Source organism: Manis javanica, chromosome 16 (genome assembly GCF_040802235.1).
Source record: "Manis javanica isolate MJ-LG chromosome 16, MJ_LKY, whole genome shotgun sequence".
Classification (NCBI taxonomy): domain Eukaryota; kingdom Metazoa; phylum Chordata; class Mammalia; order Pholidota; family Manidae; genus Manis; species Manis javanica.
In genome coordinates, this window is record NC_133171.1 from 17063214 (window position 1) to 17081294 (window position 18081).

An 18081-nucleotide genomic window follows, 5' to 3' on the forward strand; every position below is an offset into this window, starting at 1 on the left:
GTCTTTCCTGTATTACACAAAACTGTAGCATCATATTCTAGGAAAGTAGGGCAATAGAGAAGATGCTGAGTTCAGAAATCCTTAGGATAGTCTGGCGATTTAAATAAAGACAAAGCGGTCCCTGCTTTCATGAAACAGTAAGTGGAAAGAAGGGGATCTCAGAAGGCCATCCCCACTGCTGCCGGACTGTGGTCGGTGACCCTGCATCATGGTTCCGGTCGAGAGGGAACTCCGTTCCTTTGGAGAGGCCGCTGCAGGAAGAGGGGAGGAAGGGTTTTTGCTTCCATACTGATTGACCACATCTTAGCCACCTATTCATTCAGTTCGTTCAAACAGTTTCCAGAGTGTGTGTTAAGGTCATGAAGATGAGCCTGACACCTTACCTCGCGGAACTTTCTAGCTTGGTGATGGCGTCGTGCATAAAGAAGAGACTCCATAATATGGTGTGTTCACCCCGTCGGTAAAGGTGGTGAGCACAGATACAGAAGGCAGGGGCTGGCACGCTGCCGGTGGGGCTGGTGGCCCGGCAGCAGGGATGCGTGCAAGTTCCTCAGGCTTATAAGGCTGAGGAGGCAGGTGCTAGCAGAAAGAAGCCACGAGGAGGAGAGAGCATCCTGACCCAGCCTTAGATGTGGAGGGCTGACTCTGGTCAACGGATGAGAGCTCCTGAGCTCACACTGCCCCACCACTGATGGGTTTTCACCTGGTGTCCTTTGAGGAATGAAGGCCATCAAGCCAATTTAGTTCCAGGACAGGAAATGGGAGGTGATGATGATGGAAGGTAGACAGCGGCCAGTCCAGGCCTTTGTGTGCTGTGTTCACCCACGAGGACCTGCTTTTTTTGTAGATAATGGCAGGTGCTACAGGATATTAGGCATGGCAGTGACATGGCTGAGTTTGTATTCTGGATAGATCTATGGTTCCTGGTCTTTTGGACTCTAAACACTAGTAAAATCAGTGGTGTGATGGGGGAAAGCTATTTATAAAAGCCCAGTGGGTTTATATGCTTAACCCCTTTTTATTATCCAAGTAGGGACATGGTTTCTTTTTTTTCATTTTATTATCATTAATCTACAATTACATGAAGAACATTATGGTTACTAGACTCCCCCCAGGGACATGGTTTTTTGAAAATTTAGTATCTGTGATCACAACCACTTCATAATAGAGAGAGATTTTGAAGAAGAGCCTTTTACACAGTGAATTTAGACTGACTGTACTGTACGGTCCTTGTATTTCTTTTGTCGGATCAGTAAGAATGTCATCCTGGACCAGCATTCAGTGGTCCGACAGTCAGGGGCACCCAGACAGGTCATTCTAGGACTTGGGGGCCAGACGGGGGGCCGGGAGGCCAGCTGATTATCCGAATGCCAGCACCACACGGGCCACAACCCTTGAGGCAAGACTCGCTTTAGAGCTCAGCCCCACGTACGTCTTCCTGATTCCATCTGACAAATGTCTGTGGTTTAGGAGCCTCCCCAGAATAAGGATTTTGACCGACAGGCTAGAGAGCTGTTGAGAAAGAAATGAAGTGACAAGGGTAGAAAAGAAACCCAAGGAAAGGGGGAAAGGCGGTGACCTGAAATCAACACCCTGAAGCTACTCCACCCCCAAACTCCAGAGGGACCACTCTCTGCCCCAAATTGGGTTGTTCTGCTTTACTGTAAAGACTAGGAGGCTAGGACCCAGTTTAACTCAGCTACTGGTTTATGTGAGGCCCATGCATTACCGAGGGGGGTGAAGTAGCAGAGGTCAATACCCAACCCCAGAGAGGTGGCCGGGGCAACTAGGGCCCATAAACAATCACTTCATTTTCAGCCGACTCCAGAGAAGTGAGTTTTTCCCCAGGCACGACTCAGCAAAGAGCGGGGAAGAGGCGAAATGACCCTCTGCTGGCTTCAAGCAGCAGGCATGAACTGAAGGCCAGGCCCCGGGGCTTGGGGGGCCGCGTCCTGAGACCATTCTGCATGGGAGGGGAATCCACGCTGACGGATCGTCACAGCCGGGCTCAGGTGTGAGGGCAGTAAACGAGATGCCAAGACAATCTTACTCCAGGTCCTTTGGAGCAAACAGGAGGCAGGGCAGCTACAAATGGGATGCTAAGCCCAACTGAGCAGGTGCTTTTGGTCTTATTTTTGATGGTGGGGCACATTCTCCACCGGCTAGAATGCATCCACCTCATGTCCCGGGGCTGGAGCTGGTTCCGGGCAAAACTGCTGAATGGCCCGCACAGCTCTGGGCCCCGTTTACCCTTTCCCACCAAAGGCAGTCATCAGGTCTGGGGTCTAAATCGAAGAACGCTGCCTCTGTTGGGGAAACCCTCCCCGAGGAGACACCCCAGCCAGATGGAGGGCTACGGGGACCAGCAGTCGGCAAGGAGGGAAGATGCGAGGCGTGCCCGACGTCCTGACGGCCCTGCCGCTGGGAAACGCTCCGGGGTGTTCTCCGGACCCGGGAGAAAGCAGCAGACCCAGGCTCATAATCAGGGGTTTTTCTAAAGGAAACTTTCAAGGCATCTGTGGGGTCAGTACAGTTCAGTATCCATACATAGAATTTCAGTACCAAACAAATATTCAGAAAAGAGATTCTGAAGGACCAAAGACCCCACACTCACCAACACACTTGAGACAGAATGTTTAAACCAAAGGTTAAAACTGAAAGGACACTGTTTAAGCGGAAGATGGTTGGTCTGTATTACAAACCATTCCAGAATTCATGCTGCCGAGTCCCGGGACTGTCAGTGTATTTCCGGAGTCAGTAACCAAACTGAAAACCTTTCTAAGATTTAAACTGGTCTGGCAAATGGGTCAGGGGGCTTTGGAGCTTGGAACCAATCTCTCTTTCTGCCAAGGCATACTTCAATCCCAAACCTCTACTTCCTGCAATTAACACTGTTTTAAGAAAATACTGGCATATATTAACTCACGGAAGCAGTGTCTGTATTACTCATTAAAAGCCTCATGCTAGGCACGAGAGGTGCCTGAATGCAAGTGCTCGCTCATGAAAACGGTACTCTGACTTTGCATTCAAAGGCGCCTATCCTTAGCACCGCGGTTTAAATTGTTCCTAAATGTAGCTTTTAGTAGAAAATGACAATTATGAGCCCTTTGAGATTTAAAATCTGAAACCCAAATTATCAAGCCTTAATAAAAGCCTAATAGATTCCTTTATGTATTATATTATGTCTGCTTAATTACTTCAAGTCCATAAAGGAAGCAATGTAGAAGCGGAATTTGTATGTTAGCTTTAAGGGAGAGCGATTTTTGAGACGCTTTCCTTTAAATTTCATTTTCATGTGTACCTTTGAAAACATATATTCAGAAACATTGTAAATCTGAAACTCAGACCACTCCTATAAATATATTAAGTGGGTAAATTATCTTGGAAGGCAAAAAGCGATTAAAACCACCAGGACATTCTTTGTGTCGAAACAGTATATTCTCAGTTCGGTGCGCATCTCTTTACTCCGCGAACAGTTTCTCTCTTATGCTGATCAGAGAGATACAGCCTGCTTGCTCAAACTACCATTTCAGTACTATTTTTCTACAGAATATAAATAATCTTTTAATGAAACAGGAAGTCACTGTTACTTAGAAAGTAGTCTTGGCTTATCTGCTGCTGTTCAGAAAAAAAAATCGCAAGCAACATTATTTTTATTCTGATAACGTCAATCTTATACAGTATCTTTGGAAGGGAGAAAAGTAACGGAGCCTCGTCAAGTCCGCTCGGAGGACGCGCAGGTCAGGCCGGTGTCGGCGGGTCACCTTCCCTGGGCGGCTCCGTCCCACCTGCCCCACTTCCACAGCCCGGAAAAGGGGCTTCCTGTACTGTAACCCGCATTTTCTAATTTTCCAGTAGTTTTTTCTTGACTGAATTAGCCACTGTTTCAGTAAAAATGTGGGACCAAACATAGCCTGCTGCTCTGGGGGGTCCGTGACACTGGCGGCGGGGCGTAGGGTCCGGGAAGGGTCCCCAGGAGGCTCTGGCGGAGGTCTGTGGGGTGCACGGGCGCTACTGCGTGACGGGCGGGGGAGCGTTTCTGTGGGGGGCCTGGGTGGGGCTGGGGTGGGGAGGAGGCCCTGGGGTGGGGTGGGGGGGGGAGGGAAAGGGAGGGGGCCTGGGTGAGGTGGGGTGGGGAGGGGGTCCGTGGGGAGGGGATGGGGCCCGGATGGGGCTGGGGTGGGGAGGGGGCCCTCGGGTGGGGAGGGGAGGGAAGGGGAGGGGGCCTGGGTGAGGTGGGGTGGGGAGGGGGTCCGTGGGGAGGGGACGGGGCCTGGGTGGGGCTGGGGTGGGGAGGGGGCCCGTGGGGTGGGGAGAGGAGGGGGCCTGGGAGAGGCTGGGGTAGGGAGGGGGCCCGGGTGGTGTGGGGAGGGGCGCGTGGGGTGGGTGGGGCCCGGTAGAGGCTGGGGTAGGGAGGGGGCCCAGGTGGTGTGGGGAGGGGCCCGTGGGGTGGTGAGGGCCCGGGCTGGGCCTGACTGGGGCCGCGGGCGTGTGGCACAGACCGAGACTCACACTCGGCACGGCGGCCCTTCCCTCAAAGGTAATGGGAAGCCGCAGGGCGGTCGGAAGCTGGGAACTGACAGAATCAGACTTGCTAGCATGAAGATCATTCTAGTTTCTCTCTGACAAAGAAATCTGAGAGGGAAGCGAGGAGGGCCCAGGGCCCATCAGGCTGCGGCGGGCCAGGCAGGAGGGGAGGGATGCCTGCCGGAGCGGATTTTAAGGAGAGACGTACAAATATTTGTCAGCCTGCAATCAGTGTGTTGTTCTCCACTACTGGCAGATTTCCTCTTATCTGAGTATAGGAAGTTGCCTTCTATCCTAGAAATGAAGGTGTCTTTTGGCACAACAAAACTATGCTGGAAAGACAAATTGTATGTAATTATATATAAGACAAAATTATACAAAACAATACATAATTAGGTACATGTTTCTAAATGAAAAAAATAAAGGTTAAAAGTTAAAGATTTAAGAAGTTATATGGGAAATTCATGTGCATATTTAGTTATTCTGACCTGAGTTTTAAAGGCTACAATATTTGCATTTATCTAAAGCAAATCACTCAGATTATAGATCACATACTTGTGGTTAGTGATAAAATTCACATACGTGCAGTCAGTGCTTCCAGACTTAAACTGTCAGTACTTCTATGAATAGCATTACACATGATGTGCTTGTGGTTACTCATGTCTAAAAAGAAGAGAAATGGACATACGTAAGAAGCTAACATAGATCCGTGAGCTGGACTGCATGTCTGAGGTCCAGGAAAGGCAGTGGGGGAGCACAAATGCACCCCAAGCTTTAACAAAGGAGTTAACTGGGGCTGCATCCCTCCCTACCCCCAAGTTTGAGTCCCCCCATACCCCCAAGAGAGTGGGAACTGCATATCAGATCCCTGCAGATGCCAAAAGCTGAAGGCAACGGAAAGAAAAGCTTTGACATTCTGGCACTAGAATGACAGGACAAAATGGACTGCAGTAAACAACAGAGCAGGATAATTTGATGCACTGGGACCTTAAGCTTCTCCAGATGCCGAAGTCAGCTTGGGATGTGAGATAAGAGGATATTTGCCATCCTGGATAAAGTAGGGTTGGATGAAACCAGAAAAAAGAAACCTCCTTACATAAATAGAAAACAGCTCACTGACAGGCATATCTTCAGATATGCACATCAACTCACACAGAGAATATATGCAATATTCACACATGCCACAAGCACATATAAAACACCATGCTCGCACACATGTGTAGTATTTGACTTATCCATTGGCCTAAAGTAAATGATAGCAAAAGCCAGAAGGAAAAACGAATGCTCATGAGGAATCTTCACATGGAAACAGCACTATGCCAATACTAAGCTCACGTACTATCATACTGCTCCACGTCTATTACAAATAAAATGCCTCTGAATAACATTTCTTTTCCAAATAAACAAGCACATGCAGACACAGATTTTGACTGTGGAGATTTAATTCACAACAGAAGGATGTTGCAGATGGAGTGAGAGGTGAAATCACAGTCCCTCTGGGCACACCCAGGGGTCCGCCCGTTTTCCGTAACAAGGCTGATGAGCAAGGTGCCTGCGTTTCTCAGGGACCGTTTTGTTTCAGGAAGGCCAGTGTAGGGGGCAGATAGATGCCATGATGAAACAGAGGTGCCACCAAACTACTGATTTGGGTTAGGGTGACTCACGCCCACAAAGCTGCTTGCTTTTACTGGTGATTCTGACTTAGCTTTTCTTTATATTACTTAAGGAAAAAATGTACAGAAACAAAAACAAGACAGCAACGCAAGCATATGGTTTTGTAATGAAGATACACTGTGCTTGTATAATCACGGGCGATGAGAAAAGGCAATCCGGAGAACCACAGCTGACGCTTGCTGGCTGTCTACTCTGGGGAAGGCCACTCAGCTGGCGACTGTACACACTGGCCTTGTTCAAACCACGCCAGGTGACTGTTGTCAGCCTCGTTTCAAAACGACTGGCTCAGGGCAAGAACACAGCCCAGAAGTGGCAGAGCAGACACCACTCAGATCCGGGGAATTGCACCGAGCTCAGAGGCCCGTCTCTCTCCACTCCACTCACTGACCACTTCAGAAACAAAGAACAAGGTGCAGAAACAGGAATGAATAGACTCGTACTGGGAGCCAAAGGAACCCAGGGCTAAAATGTGCGTAAGTCCCGGGCTGAAAACCAGCCCAGGCAGACGGTGGGCCCTGTCCCCTGGCATTGCTTACCAGGCACCCAGGCCTCTGTTTCCCACCTACTTCACATGGCTTGATGCTTGTACGAGGCTTCCACGCCCACGCAGCGACAATGGCAGGCATGCCGTCCTGCCCTCGGGTTCCTGCCGCCCCTTTCCAGCTATGGACGTCTGTTGATCCCACTGTATACAGTCTTGGGTGGCCGCTACTCTTCACTGCTGCCTGTCTTTATCTTCCTTACACTTCTGTTTTTCCTTCCCACCTTCCACCCCTGTTTCAAGTCCTTCCTCACGGACCTGTCCCTCCACCCTACAAAACAGCACCGGAGAACTTTCCTTCCTTCCTCCCTTCTTTAGAAAAACATCAAATGTTTGTTTTTGAAATTTTAACAAACATAGAAAGGCACAAAAAAGAAAACAAAAGCATCCAGGATTTCTGCCACAAAGAGGTACCTACTGTTGACACTGTATTTTACAAGGGTTATTTTTTCTAAGCAATTGCATCATCATCAGTATTTTTATAATACATAATGTATACACGTGTTATCCTGTAATACTTTTCAATTTTTGACATGGTAATATTCTTTTACAACATGATTTTCAGTGACTGCATAGCATTACATTCTATGAATACACTGTATTTTTTAAAACTCATCACCTATTATTGGATATTTAGGACTTCAAAAACATTTTATTATTATAAGCAATTCTGCAAGGAATACCCTCATGCAGATTCATGGCTGTTTCCATGTAACATTTAGTCCTCTGCATATCTGGAAGGCCTTGAGCATACTGTCAGGTTGCCTTCTCACAGATTTTATGAAATTTCATTCCCAGAAGGACTAAGCACTGATGCATGGGAAATGGGCATCCTGAACATAGTGAATAACCTCCAGTTTGCAGAGTGACTTAGAAGTGAGTCAACTAATTCGTTCAACAAATACTAACCCCTAACTGTTCTGGGTACTGGGGATGCAGCAATTAGACACAGTCTTTGCTCGTTCTCAGCTCTGTCTGTATCAGAACAGAAAATGAAGGGCCCAATCACAAGAAGCTGTGAAAAGTGGGAAGTCACGACAGTGGAGAGAAAGGTCGAGACTGGAGAGTGTCCAGAGGTGGAATGGGGGTCCTGGGCTTGGCCGGGCACCCTGGGTGAGGCCGGCCTCTCCACCAGCTCCTCGCGTCAGGCTGCCCACCCCTCCTGCCACCACAGCTACTCCCCTCATCCTCCCAAGTCTTCTATTCATATTTCTAGCTTAGCTGAGGTAAAATGGAGTATTTTAAAAAATCCCCTCCCAATTATAAAAGAAATCACTAGTGAAGACAACAGCTTCTTAAAGCTGCCCACCTCCACCCCCCATAGACACTGATTAAAAACCAGAATAATTCTAGAGAAAAACTAGGTGAAATAAAGCACGTACTTAGGGAAAAAACAGATTTGATTCACAGTTTTTTTCACAGTGAAGGTTCTAGATATATTGTAATCAATATGGTCAGTAATTCTCATGAACATAAAGCTATCAAAACTGGTCAGCAGTAAATGGCTTAAAGGGTTTAAAAGGAAGCAATCAACACACACAGCGATTACATTCTCACAGCGTCGCTACCCCTGTATTTTAATATTTTACACAGTATAGCGTTTAGCGACCACCAAAGCCAACAACTACAGGGGAAGCTACCTTCCCAGTTCACACTTGAGAGCAAAGTGGCCGACGCGCCCCAGTCACACCACTGCTCTGGTGACAAAGCACTGCTCAGGTTCTCAAAGTGCAAATGTGCAGAGATCAGAAAATGTCGCAGGGCTGATAAACGTACGGTCTTCTAAAATACATGATGATGTGTAGAGCCAAAAATACTGGTAATCGGTAATAAAGCATTCATCACTTGATTTGAGGTATAAAGTACTTTACATTTAGAGGAAAAGTGAAGGTGTTAAAAAGAAGGGATACTGAACCAACCGATTCCTCACAATGGTTTCATGTGTGTATGGCTTCTGTGATGAAGTTCTGAGCACATGCACAAAAAGAAGCCCACGTCTTCCGTCATGTGTGCGCCTACATGAGGATGGGGGACGATGGCACTTCCTAGTACTTACCAGGTAAAGCATTTTTCGAATCTCTTCACATCTATTAATTTATTTCATCATTAAGACAGCCCATTAAAAAAAGGTACTTTTATTATTTCCGTTTTATGGATAAGGAAACAGGCACAGAAAAATTAAGTATCTACGCCAAGGGTGGCCAGCTAGTAGAAGGTGGAGTGGAGGTGAAGCCGGGCACAAATGCTTGTGGAGCATGGGGCCTGCGTGGGGGCCCTGCCCACTTAGGGTCCAGGCTCTGACCTCCCTCACCTTGCCTCCAGGAGAAAGTCTCAGAGCCCTTCTCCGCATGCCTTAGCTCATCAAGGTACTTCCCAGCTCCATTTCTCGTCTTCTGACTTGACTTCGTGATGCAGTTCATACAGGGACGAAATGCAAATGACCTACAGCGGACTATCAGCTACCCCCCATGGCTCCCCTCTTAGCATTCTCTCCCTCATCCACACGGAGCGAAAATTTTCCTGCATTTTTCTACAGCAAACCAGTTACTTCTGTCTTTCATAGCTTTCTTTCCTTCTAGCTCATGGCCTCAAGTTCTGACTTGTCCATTAAATTGTTTATGAAGACAGTTTCCTAAACAAAGCTATTTTCATTCCTAAGAGGAATTTTGTTGCTAAGAGAGTACTACTTCCCCCCTCTACATGCACACAAACACGGAGGTGACAAATCCTGTATTATGATTACATAAATTATGGCTACCGATGATCATGCAGCTGCCACAATAAAACAAAGCTGACATATGTTCACTGACTTATCAGAATAGTGGCAGGAGCAATCTAAGTTCAAATGACATCAGGTTAATTCATTAAGGTCTTAAATAAATCCATATGGGAGCAATTATTTTCCTTTGTATTTGAGAATCCATGGTTAGAAATGACAGCGCTTAATGATAAAAAGAAAGCACATACCTCCACTGTGCCAGTGAGGTTGTCAATATACATAACAAGTGTTCAAAAGTCATGTCAAAACACTGTCAGGTAAAACAGGTTAGGAATATAACTGGGGGCATATACTAAATCATATGTACCTAATCCATATAAAAATGAATACCCACTTCCGAATCAGTGAATATGAATTATTCACATGTCTTTATATATATTGGGATGGGGGATTAAAGAGAGGAGAAGGAAAGGATTCAAAAACAACTTCAGACAATGAAACAGTGTTTCATAAACTGCTGGTATCATAGGGGCCAAACAGAAACAGTTCTGGAGTGCAGAGCACAGAGGCACAAGGCCACCTAAACGGGGGTGTGGTTGGTCCCCCCCGGCTGGGCACAGCCTGAGCAGCTGCCTGCGCTGGCCCTGAGTTCAGGACTCTGTCAGGGGATGACCACAAACAGATGTAATTCAACTCTTGGAAACATCTCTGCCTCCAAAGTTACTTTCAGTCATTGAAGAAAAACTGCAGTAAGCAGTACGGCTATATCCACAACAGACTTCACGATTTGGGGCAGGCACTGCGTACAAGGTCACAGCGGGAGGCACAGCTGGGACGGGCTCTAGGAATAGGTGCCCCTTGGAGCAAGGCCACCAGCAGCCATTGTAGCACTCGCCTGAGTCAAATGTGTGCTGACGGGATGTCTGGGAGCAGGCAGGCTACAGGGCAGCGGCACTCGGCTGCGTCAGGGAAGTGGTCACTCTCACTCCGAGAGGCGCTCACCCGCTACCCACTGTGCGCTCCATCCGCGTTTGGAGATGTAAGGCCACTTAGAGAGGACAACGTGTTAAAGTGGGGACACTACGTGCACCTGCACATGTGAGGAAGGAGTCCCGGAAAGGGGGAGACAGAGCCTGTGGGGGACAACTGCCCGAATTCCCAGAAAGCCTGAAGGGAGCCGTCAAGAGCTGAGGAAGGAAGAGCTTTGAAGGAAGAGAGGAACCTCTACTGAGACTGGACGGAAGGCACAGGTCACGAACGAAGGGCAGAATTACATGCAAGGAAGGTGGAGAGAACATCACACAGGCCACAGACATCTCTGTTTTCCCCCACAATGCAAATGGTAATGTGAATGCCCATTTCAAAGCGTGCTGGCGACTGTCTGCAAAGATGGCTCTTCCTGTGCAACACGAGTCAGGGGGTAAGCAAGACCCAAGTCCTGAAAACAACCAAGGCCAAAATAATCCTTGTGTGTGTTTGGGGTGTGGGCGGCGTGCCCAGGGGAGCTAGAAAGTTAAAAAAATAAGGTGTGAACCGTATTTCTTAAACCAATGCTTTAATTGTTCAGTAATTTTATCAAGAGCTGTGCTAGGCACTGTGGGGAATTTAGAGAAACATCAGATACAGTTCTTGTCCCTGAAAAGTTAAATAACAACCCAAATTTCATGGAAGAATGTGAGTATATGCCAAAAAAGTGGGAGAGATAAGGACAAAATGCTCCCTGACAAGAACCACATTCATTCCATGTTATTTCTTTTTATACTAAACTCTTACAATTATCTCCTCTACTGGCTTGTGGTGTTTCTTGTGTACAGTCACTAAAGTTATTTTCTGTCTTCATAATTGGCAGAGTTATTCAGGTGTCTGAGTTCTTTTGTTTGTGAAAAAATTGCTTCTCCTCAAGGTTCACTGAACAAAACAGGTCCCCACAAACTTTGGCTGAACACAGGGTCATTTCTTAGGTAGACAGAATTGATTCTTTTAGTAAATATTCTTTGTGCAAATACAGGTCTGGAGCTGCCCAAAAACAGAGACGGCCACTCCTGCCCACCCGCGTGAAGGCTGCGTCGGGGGGGTTAAACTGATAGTCAAATCGTTGTGGCTTCTCTGTCGGTCCAGTGCAGCTTTCCTGTAATTCTCTAGAGCTAGGCAGCTGACAGCATGGATTTTTATTGAAGAAATGCTATGACATTTGTTCTAAATGTCACATTTCTCCCCCACAAACTAAAAATAACATGTCACCACACCCCTACCCCTAATAAAATTGTTGGCTTGGAAATGACATTGATAAGCAAAATGAAGCGTATAACCTTTTCCCCCCTTTTTATAAATGTTTTATTTATTCCTGAGTAACATTTGGTATCTTTTGTAGGCTGAGATGAAAGGGACAAACCAGTAAATTTTACTGCTGGAGTAGTCTTTATAGAATGGGACTGTCATTTTTAAAGCGTGTTCCAAGCAGGCACGCTGTCATCTGAGTAGTGATCTAGTGACTGACAGAAAGTATCTGTAGAAATCATGTGTGCTCTCATGGTAACGTGACATTTTATGAGCAGTTTGACTGTTTTCATTACTCTGATTCCAGCCTGGTGGAGAACACAGCAGAGAGCCAGCAATGGAGTACGTAAAGCCTGTCAGGATCAAGTCCACAGGACAACCTTGAAACGGGCTGCAGTTTTTAATAAGACTTTGTGGCAATTACCTGAAAGCATTTTAAGTACTAAGTGGACCTGAACGCTCAGTGTGATCGATTCCAGGGTCACAGGTCTCAGGGATGTGCGTGTCTGGCTGACACTAAGAGCTAAGTTGCAGGCAGACCTCATGGAGGCTCTGGGTGCTCCTGCCTCCATTATCCTGACTAGTTTTAAGGTGAAGATTTAGTTATACAGGGAAACTGTCATTACAAAAGGCACCCCATCTCAACTGTCCTCTTTGTTGGGAGAAGTTCTATTAAGAAGAAAGTGATTCCACTGAACACGATTCTGGATCAAGGCCCGGAGAGCGAGCTTCCGCCAGGTGCTCAGGACCCCCGGGGCCTGGGTTCCCAGCATGGCACGTGAGGAATGCCCATGTGGCTGGCTTCTGAATGCCACAGCCCACTTCGGGTCTCGCCCCTGGAAGGTGGGCTCTGTGTAAATGTGCAGGTGATGTGGGAATTCTTTAGATCCTCGCTACTCATGTGACATGGGATATTTGGGACATATACCTGTCATTGCAGTGCTGCCCAGTTTGGAATTCCCAAATCACCCCCACACTGGTAGATGGGAAGGGCTTTCAAAGAGGGAGTTTAGCCAGCCCCCCAGCGTTCGCACCTTTACCAGGCTTTACGCTCAGTGTACACAGACAGCTGCTTTCAGGAAGGCCTGCAGGAGGCACGCTGAATTTCTGGTTACTTTTATTCACATGCTTTAGGGTGACAACCATAAGCTCTAAGGCTGTTTGGGAATGTGAGGATCCACAGAGGCTCTGAGGTGTGTAGCCAGCAAATGTCAGAAGTCCTCTCTATAAACAAATGATTGCAACCAGATAAGTCAGGGGCTATTTCCACTGTCTACAACCAAAACAATTTTATTATATAAATTCCCCTTAAAAAATTTTTTTCTACTTTTTAAACGACATTTTCTATTTTGCTATTCTGATCTCCTGCATGCTTACTTACACTGCAAGCCCCTCAGGGGAGGCTCCTATAGCTAAACACCATCACAGGGCAGCCAGAATATACGGCTGTGTCCTTCCCACAGCAAAGCTGGCGTCTCTTCTGCTGTCACATGGACTGTTCCAGGAATCACTAACAACTCAGCCTTGAGATCACATAGTTACAATGGCTGAGTCATGGATGGTGATCTTTCCATCTGAAAAGCACATGCACTTGTTTTTGGCCAACAGTCTGCAGGTTGCACTGCGTCTTTCCCCCCAGGCCCCCCATTTTATTATCTACTCCTGGGCACTTTTATCAGTGTACCACCACTCTCTGAAATCACAATCAGATGCTCTACAAATGCATCGTTCTCCCCAAGTCTGAAAACATAACCAGTGTTTTAAAAAGCCTGCAGCCCTGGCTAGTAGCCAAGAAAGGAAAGCATATCCAGAAAATCTGTAGTTTTTTTAAAAAGGGACAAACTCATTTATTTAGAACTCAAAACTATAGAACTGTGACTATGTGCTTTGTTCAGGACACACAAAACATTGAAAACTAAACGCTTCTGAATTTCACAAAATAATGGCGTATTCTTCTCCATCTATCCTGCTGTGTATGAATGAGGTTATTTAGATTTTTTGACCAGCTGGTGGTTACAGTTTCTGTTAGAACAGACCTTTTTTTTTTTTCTTAAAGGATCATTTAAGACTATTTTCCCAAGTAAATGCAGCTGCAAGGTGAGACGGGGAAGCGCCATACCAGATTCCCAGGTGTACGAGCCTAGCCTTTCACTTTGCAGCCCCAAGGCACTGCCTCTCCTGATTCATGCATAGACACCCCATACTCTTTCTGCCTTCCCACCCCCTCCAACACAAGACACATATTAACTGAGGCTTCCAACTGTGACAGAAATCACAGTCATGTTAATAGTACAGATGGTGTAAAAAATGCAATCTGTAAACATGATTAAAAAACTCAGGAGCTAAGGTAACCCGAGTTCATCTCAGATATGGCTGACCAGACATCTTTGAGGAAGGAAATACACGTTTTTGGTTAATTAATTTGCCTTTATCCATCCCTGTAATTAGAACATGCTTTTCCCCTACTTAATCCTAAAACAGTCATTAGATTTAATAAACCTTTCTAGATTGCCACAAATGAGAAAATGAATTTGTTAAAAAGTAAGTAGTAAGCTGGTATTAGCAATATGATTGCAACATTACGTGAATAAAAATGGTTTTAATTATTCCAGATGAAATATATCATTTTATAGCTTGTTGCAAAAGAGTATTATCCAATATACAAGTTTTTTTCTTTTTATCCCCGTTCTTATGTTGGTTCATAAGGCAGTAAAACATTAATGCTGTCTCCACAGATTATATCCATCAAATGGAAGAAATTACTCATTCCTTCCAAAAACCAACACAAAATTAGCTTCTCCACAAGTCAAGGTAGACTCAGAATCCCATCTGACCGGACAAAGGGAAGGTGGGCTTGGCCACACGACGCGAACTGGGAAGCCAGGCTTATGCAGCCTTCATGGCGTCCGTGAGGCCAGCCTGGAAAGAGCTGCCAGCTGGGCTTTGCTGCTCAGGGTCGGAGCCTCCGTGCCCCCGAGTGAGGGGAGTGCAGACGTCTCCTGATCCCCAGGCCCCGTTAATCCCCACGAGAGCCTCTCTGCCAGTGTGGTGAGGAGGTCACCCACACAGTGCTGCTTTTCAGAAGATCAAAGCACTTTTAAGAAGTGAAAAGAGCAGACTGCAAAGCTGAGGACCCCCCTTTCCAGGCTTCCATCTCACGAAGCATGCTCTGTAGTAAATGAAGCTACTCTCTGCTATATGCCAAGAAGCATGTCAATAAAATGACTTCAGGTGGTAAAAATAACCCAAACTGGTCCTCCCCTGGATCATGTGACACACTCGCAGCAAAAACCTCGTTGGGTGGCAGGTGCTAAGGCATGACTGCTTCCCCAGCCAGTCCCCACCTGTACTTGCTAAAGCAGCCTTTGGCCATGGCATCCAAGGCCATCACCATTACGGGCCAAGGGCGACTGTGGGCTCCCAAAGATATCGATGTGCGCCTGGGTCGGAGGGGAAAGCACAGGAGGGAGGGAGGACGGCAGCGGAGATACTCAGGGACCTGACGAGGAAGGCAGGCCCAACGGTTCCTTGGGACTGGTCCGCCCTGGGCGTGGCTCTAGGGGCCCTAGGAATGACTGCACATTTTATCCTCACTCCAAACTCCTAAGGGTGAGAGTGGGGGCAACTGGGCTCAGCTGGGTCTTTCCACATTTACTTTGAGCTGAAGCTGCCTTGGAATTTGTAGGATAGATGAGAAAGGTTAGGGTTGGAGATAAAAAAAAAACAACTTTTTCCTCTGGACAATGGGACATAAAATGTAGTATTTTTGATAATTTTTACAGAAAAACGGTTCTCCACAGAAGCAGTAGGTCGGTTGTGTCAGCCACCTTGTCGCTCTCACGTCAGAGTGGGCCAACGCCTGGCGCCAACTCCCAGGCCAGAGCTGCTGGTGAGCTTCCTCCTGCCAGGTAACGTGTTACACAGCCCAGGTCAACGAAGGACAGAAGAAAGATGCAACATTGGATTCTAGCAGTTTAGAAATGCAAAATACCCAAGCCAGGTTTTAAGTGCATTTATTTAGATAAAATATTACATTTAAGTCCACCATAACCTTTAGGAAATATTGCTCTTTACGTTGCCTAGTGTCAGCCATACCAAACTACAGGAGCAGCCACAGATCAGCCGTGTGATTTCAGACAGACACAGCTTCTCTCGGCCATGGTGGCCTCACTGCAGAATGACGCGGTGAGATAGGACAAGCTCTGTGACACTCTACTCCCTAATACCACAGATAGAGAATCTGGTTTCCTAGTCTTTGTTGAGGTTAATCTGGATGCCCCCTGACAAGAAGCTATGAATTAAGTTAAGAATAAACTGCTCCTTTACAATGAGGGGCAATATAGACACGTGAGCAGGACAGATGCTTGACCAAGGGGTGAGTAGGGAATTCCAGTTCTCTGGGCTGCTGCTAATAGTTTTGTGGGAGAAAAAAATCCCTCTCAATTATAATGCCACAAATTTTTTAGAATCTTTTTTTTTTCTTTTTAAGGAATTACTACAAAGGAAATATTTATTCTAAATTTGAAAGATCAATTCAGTCAGTGAAAACATTTACATTATTACTTTAAAATTTTTATAGACTTTCTGCTTCTCATTATTAAGCACATGAAAAGCCGCATACTTTCAGCAGCTCGAACCTCGTTCTGAGAAGGCCTATGTGATGGCCTGGAACGGGCTGGGAACCTCCGCAGGCCGACGGGCTCCCAGCCACCCGGCTCTGCGAGCCCCTGGGACCTGGGCAGACGTTTCCAGCCTGAGGGCTCCGGGCAGCCTGAGGGGACACAGGCCCTGCGGCTGAAGCTCAGCCCACAGGAGACTCATTTTTGGGCATGTGAGGAAGTTGAGGTGCTTTGTATAACCTCGGAGGTAGAGCCAATGAGATCCTCAAAACAGGAAACCTTAGGAAATGCGAAGTTGGGCACCCCTGCCTGCCTCCTCAGCCCAGCCCCAGCTGGCCTGGTCTCGTGTCATTCACTTCAACACATACCGGTGAGTCAGTGCCAACTGCCCCATCCTGGGGTCCACTCCCAGGGCAGGACATGGGGCGCCCTGCTCACAGCACGGTATTCACCACGTGGCAGCTGCTTTAGAAAGAGCTGTTTTGTGCATATGTGACATCAGCGAGGGGAGCAGAGATACCATCGCTCCACTCAGGTCTGTGCCATGTGACCTTCACAACTCTGTGGGGTCAACGGGACGATTTGCAATTTAAGGCCCATTTTCACACATCAGAAAACCGAGGATCATGGAAATTAAAAACCTCATTCAGAGAACACGGCTTGGTGGTGAGAAGATTCACATGTAAAATGCTGTGTGTAAATAAAGTACCATACAAATGAAAGTGATTTTGATTCGGGCACGTCTCTAAAAATCGAAGCTAAATTTACGACTTCACATAGAATGGTATTTCAGTTTTTCTCTGAGTGCAAGATGCCTACCAAAATTTTGGTGCTTCCCACCTTCAGACTCCCTCCTCACTTAGCCATAAATGAGGGGATACCCTCCTTTACCCCAGAACCACAGGCCACTCAGCACGGAGAAAGGCACTCTTCTACGACCGGAGCTGTTCCAGCCAGGCTGTCGCGGGGCCTTCAACAGAGAGCAGCAAGACACACAATGACCCTCCTGCCCAGGGCCCCTGGAGACACGGGTCTGGAGAATTACGGCGTTAAGAAACTGTGTTTGGTACAATCCATAGTCTTTCAGGTTGACTCAGTGTGGAAAGAAAACAGTATTAAGCAATTATGCTGCACAGAGCATTCTGTGTAAGAGTGCATAGTTGATCATTTTTATGGTTTAATAAAAATGTATTTGCTTTTGTTTATTACAAATACATCAGGGAACTGAAGCATTTAACAAAGAATGGCAGCTGGCTGGCAAGACGCCGGCTGAAAAGGAAGAGCCTGACAGATTTAAAAAATAAAATACCCATTTCTAATTTAAATAACACCAAGACGATTTTGTTGAAAAACAAACACGAAACTTTTGTTTGAGATGGTTAGTCACCCTCATTTCTCTTCAAAAGATAAATTAACGGAAGAGCTTTTGTGATGAAATGCTAATGTCAAAGGCTTACGGGGCCCTTCCTTGGACTCGCGAGACATATTTATCATCACAGACACACTTGGCTCGATGACACAACACTTACACAGAGAAAAACAAACTCTACAAAGCAGAGAAATGCTGAGAGAAAAACACTCTTTTAGAAATCTATTACTGAGCGTGTTTTTAACATTCCTAATCAGGGTAAACTGACCTCTACTACCGGTTGCCTGCATTTCTGTTCTTCTAGCAAAACCCTGTTTTTAGCTTCTAAGAAATAAACTATGACTAAATGAAATAT

At 46.6% G+C, this 18081-nt stretch overlaps 1 protein-coding gene and 1 long non-coding RNA gene across 5 annotated transcripts in view; one reads left to right on the top strand and one right to left on the bottom strand.

Annotated features, from left to right (window-relative positions):
• Positions 1-18081, bottom strand: part of CDKAL1 (CDKAL1 threonylcarbamoyladenosine tRNA methylthiotransferase) — a 633245-nt gene that overhangs the window by 56908 nt on the left and 558256 nt on the right. The gene's annotated exons all lie outside the window — the stretch shown is intronic.
• On the top strand, positions 4933-13970 carry LOC140846698 (uncharacterized). Its single transcript, XR_012126085.1, has 2 exons — positions 4933-10881; positions 12046-13970. It is a non-coding gene; the product is annotated as an uncharacterized lncRNA (long non-coding RNA).